General features: G+C 31.6%; 1 long non-coding RNA gene across 1 annotated transcript; it reads right to left on the reverse strand.

Moving 5' to 3' along the window:
• Positions 1-788: 788 nt before the first annotated feature.
• LOC113784671 (uncharacterized) lies at positions 789-1,375 on the reverse strand. The gene is made up of 2 exons (XR_003470781.2): positions 1,121-1,375; positions 789-1,018 (listed from the first exon to the last, which is right to left on the reverse strand). It is a non-coding gene; the product is annotated as an uncharacterized lncRNA (long non-coding RNA).
• Between the last annotated feature and the right edge of the window lie 3,899 nt (positions 1,376-5,274).

Here is a 5,274-nt window from a genome sequence, read left to right on the forward strand (position 1 = left end):
GAGATTATTGGAGGAGCGTCCTTACATAAATGTAGGTAGTACGTCCTGTTGAGGCAATTCTATACAATAAACTTTTCTTTCCATTGAGTAGGAGGAAACTTCACTACTCGTATAAACTTGAAATTATAATTGTTATGTGCATTCATTATATTGAATGGTATTAATACACAATAACTGAATATGTAATGCACATTGTTAGATAAGTTGATAATATGAGCCCCAAAAAGTTTAAATGTAATTATGTATTTATATGTTGATAAATGATTATACGTGATTATGTGGATAGATGACTATATATGTTCTAAGTGACAAGTATTCTAAATGTGATAACATGAACTACACGCCTACTATGCATGTTCTTCTTTATTGTGTGTTTGATTTGTGATTCTCACTCGTATAACCACTCTAGGTACACAACAATAGATGAAATTCTAATTTATATCAGGCTCTAACCACGTAGCTTAGGGATTAAGGTTATTTGCAAAATTGATTTTACTACGAATTATGATTGCTTTAAATTACCTTTTTGTAACAATAACATTATTTGAAAGTATTTTAATAAAGTTAAAATGATTTATAAATGTTTGCATTTTTTATATCTTTATTTATTATTCGGGTAGAGAGTGTCGTATCCATCATATGACCTTTGTTAATTATCATAGTAGAAAATTATAAGTATGTTGTGACATATCATTTTATGTACCTTCTAAAAGAAAATATATGTCACAACACTAGCATAATATAATTAATATGCTTCAAAGCTTGTCAAAAAGATTGAAAGATGGAGGTATTGTAAATTGAAACTTGAAATAATTATAATAGTTACAACAGTATGATGTGTAAATAACTGAAATTGTGGACTTATAAGCACCATGTATAATTTCAACTTATCTGGAACCGTTACTCAACACATACATTGGTTATTTATAGCATCTACATTGTTCATTAATACAAAGCCCTTTATAAGGTTCACATGGTTCCTTACATACAAAGTGTGCAAAGCAAAAGACACATTTTCCTATGATGCAAAAACAAGAAGATAAAAGTGTTAATAAAAGGTGACGAAAAAATATGTATAAAGTAAAAAATAAAAGTGAAAATGATGAGAGAATTGACTTACCAGAACTTACGCCATTTACAAGAAAAAATAGGAAAATTAAAATGATCTTAACATAAACAAATTTGAAAACTTCAGCCATGTTTTTTCTTCTTCTCATTTTCTTATATCAAACATTAAAATTTTGTATCCATTTATAATTAATTTTTTTAGCACTTGTGGAGATAAAAACAATTCTTCAGAATAGTATCGTTATCATAAAATGTCTTTTGCCTATATTCATGTGTTATGTTTGTCCCTTTAGATCACTCAATTGAGGATCTAACATAAAAGGTGTTTGGCAACTTTTCATTACACCTTATTTCTATTAAAACCTTTCATGATAGCCTGAGGAAAACTCTAAAACAATATAATAATAATAGTATTCAACAATGACAAACTTAGTCGTAGGAGTTATATATTAACCAATCAGTTTAAAATCAAAGTTAATGGGTATCAAATATGAAAAAAAAAATGATTTAACTAAATTGATTTTGGTAAAAAGAAGTGGGTTGAACTAAAACTATTTATGATTAGGTATATTTGAATAACTTTTATTAAAACTACTTGATTGTATAATTACTAGAAGGGTTTGATTATCTGTATTTATAATTTAAGTTTATATATAATTATATTCCCTGCAGTTATATCATTGTTTGGTTTTTGTCCCCCCATAAGTGCTTCTAGATTATATTCCCTGCAGTTATATTATTTATATTATTGTTTGGTTTTTGTCTCCGGAAGTGTTTCTATTTGAACTCACTCCATGCAAATTCAAAATTTGTTGCTTTTACTAAATAATAACAACTTATTGGACCACATATACTACCAGAACTAAAAGAAATAAATTTTATATTTGTAGGGACTTAATCTAATCAACAAAACTTACAGTCAAGGACAAATTAATCATATTTGATTTTCTGTCAATTATTTTTTACTATGTGGAATTGTATTTTCTATTTGGCATTTATCTGCAAATGTGGAGGATAAATATTTTGCATTATTGAGATAATTATCTCTAATTTTTCCAAACAATGTGGTATCTATAGCTCGGTGGATTTGATTTGTGCATTTAAATGGAGGAGGAAAATAAAGGTCTAAATATGATTAAACTCAACTCTTCTAATTACACACTTTGGAAGACTCTCATGGAAGACATGTTATACAATAAAGATTTGTATGATCCTATTGAGGGTGACACTGATAAACCCATAGATAAATCTGACGCTGATTGGAAGAAGATGAATAGAAAGACAATGGCATTGATCAGGCAATGGTTGGATCTGAGTGTATATCCATATGTTGAAACTGAAATAGATGCTAACAAGATGTGGGAAAAATTAAAAGAGGTTTATGAACGAAATAATGTGCAAAATAAAGCATTCTTGATTTGGAAGCCGGTGGATATGAAATACAAAAAGGAGGATTCAATGGCAGAGCATATGAGTATTTATCATAAGACACTAAATCAATTGACAACTGCATATATTAAATTAGATGATGAGTTGCAAGCATTGTTAATGTTGAGTTTTTTGCCTGATAGTTGGAAAGTCCTTGTTGTGACGTTGACCAATTCAGCTCCAAGTGGAAAATTGAAAATGTCAACAGTTAAAGAGAGCATGTTGAATGAAGAAGCTCGAAGAAAGAAATTTGGTTTGATTGGTTCTTCCTCAAAGTCAGAAGCACTAGTTACAGAGTCACGAGGGAGAAGTCAATCTAGAAACTTCCATAGATGCGATAACACTGAAAGTCGTAACAAGTAAAGAAGCAAGTCAAGGACTAGAAAAGAAGTGATTTTCTATCATTGTGGCAAAGCACGTCACATAAAAAGAAATTGTAGGTTCCTTAAGAGAGATCAATCAAAGGAAAGAGTGAAGACAAAGAGAATAAAAATGATAAAGATACAACAACAATTGCATCTATTAATAATGTCTACATTGTTGGTGATGATAATTCCATAAATCTTGCATGTCATGATTCACCTTGGATTATTGATTTGGGAGCCTCATATCATGTTACTCCTAGACGTGATTTCTTCTCATCTTACAGTACTGGTGATTTTGGCATGGTAAAAATGGGAGATGGAGGAGTATGCAAAATTATCGATATGGGAGATGTTTGGATTAAAACTGGGATTGGTTGCAAGTTTCAACCAAAGAATGTTAGACATGTTCCTGATATTCGTTTCCACTTCTCTCTATAGGATGCCTGTGAAACTATGCTAAGAAGAAGTGAATGCAATTGAAGACGCATCTTCTGATTTATGACATATGCACCCCGATCACTTGAGTGAGGAATGACTCAACATACTTGCGAAGAAAAATTTTCTTCTTGTGAAAGGTATGTCTCTAGAATGTGCACACATTATTTTGCTGGAAAACAACATAGATTTTATTTTATAATATTGGTCTTCATAGGAGGCAAAATATTCTTTATTTAGTTCATACTGATGTTTGTATGATGGATAGTAAATCTCTTTGTGGTGCATCATATTTTGTTACCTTTATTGACGACCATTCTAGAAAAGTGTGGACCTTTCCTTTGAAATCTAAATACCAGAGACTTGGAGTCTTAAAGCATTTTCATGCAACTGTTGAAAGAGAAAGGGGAAGGAAATTGAAATGTGTTCGATAAGATGACGGTGGTGAATATAGAGGTTCGTTTGAAGAGTATAATAGAGAATACGGAATCAGACTTAAGAAAACAGTTCCAAAGAAACCTTAGCATAATGGTGTTGTAGAGATAATGAATCACATGATTAATGAAAGAATCATATGTATGCTCTCTCATGCAAAATTATCGAAATCCTTTTGGAGTGAAGCAAGGAAAACTATAGTGAATTTGGTCAATCTTTCTGCTTCTATTCCATTTGATGGTGATGTTGCAAATAAAGTGTGGACAGGGAAAGATGTTTCTTACAGTCATTTGAGAGTTTTTGGCTGCTTATGTTTTTTTCACGTTCTAAGAGATGAGATATCCAAGCTTGATAGTAAATCTAAACATTGTGTATTCGTCGGTTACATTTGAGAACTTTTGGCTGCTTATGTTTTGTTTACGTTTTAAGAGATGGGATGTCCAAGCTTGATAGTAAATCTAAACAGTTTGTATTCGTCGATTATGGTAATGAAGAATTTGGTTATAGATTATGGGGTCTGGTTGGCAATAAAATTATTAGAAGCCAAGATGTGATATTTCATGAAGACCAGACTATTGAAGATTTTGATAAAGTTGAGAAACATAAATCAAATTCTAGAAGTTACATTCATATTGCGCCTAAGCCCCTTGTAGAAAATTTTGTTGATGGGGGAGATATGCAGGTAGATGATGAGAATGTAATTGATGATCATATACCTCACCATGATGAGCAGGTTCCAGCTGAGCCACCAGTCGAGTTTGAGTTTAGAAGATCTACTAGAGAACGTCAACCTTCTCAAAGATATCCTCCAAATGAGTATGTGATGATCACTGATAATGGAGAGCTAAAGTACTATCAAGAAGTTATTACAAATATTGATAAAGAAAAATGGTTGAAGGCCATGCAAGAAGAGATGAATTCCTTGCATGAGAATCACACATTTGATTTGGTAAAGTTGCATAAGAGCAGAAAAACACTCAAGAACAAATGGGTATACAAGATAAATGAAGAAGAGAATAGTTCTCAACTAAGATACAAAGCAAGATTGGTTGTGAAAGGTTTTAATCAGAGAAAAGGTATTGACTTTGATGAAAAAATTTCAGTTGTGGTGAAGATGTCTTCTATTCGAGTTGTGTTTGGATTAGCAGCTAGTTTGAACCTAGAAGTTGAACAACTTGATGTGAAAACTGCATTTCTTCATGGCAATTTGGAGGAAGAGATCTATATGGAGCAACTAGAGGGTTTCGAAGTCAAAGGTAAAGAGCAGATTGTGTGTAAATTGAAGAAAAGTTTGTATGGACTCAAACAAGCACCTCGGCAATGTTACAATAAATTTGATTCTTTCATGGAGAAACGTGGGTACGGAAAAACTATTTCTGACCATTCTCTGTTTGTCAAGAAATTTTCTAATGGTCATTATATTATTATCTTGTTATGTGTGGATCACATGTTGATTATTGGTCATGACGCTAAGAATATTCAATCTCTAAAGAAAGATTTGAACAAGTCTTTTGCAATGAAAGACTTGGGTCCTACAAAGCAA

The sequence above is a fragment of the Cicer arietinum genome, chromosome 2 (genome assembly GCF_000331145.2).
Source record: "Cicer arietinum cultivar CDC Frontier isolate Library 1 chromosome 2, Cicar.CDCFrontier_v2.0, whole genome shotgun sequence".
NCBI lineage: Eukaryota > Viridiplantae > Streptophyta > Magnoliopsida > Fabales > Fabaceae > Cicer > Cicer arietinum.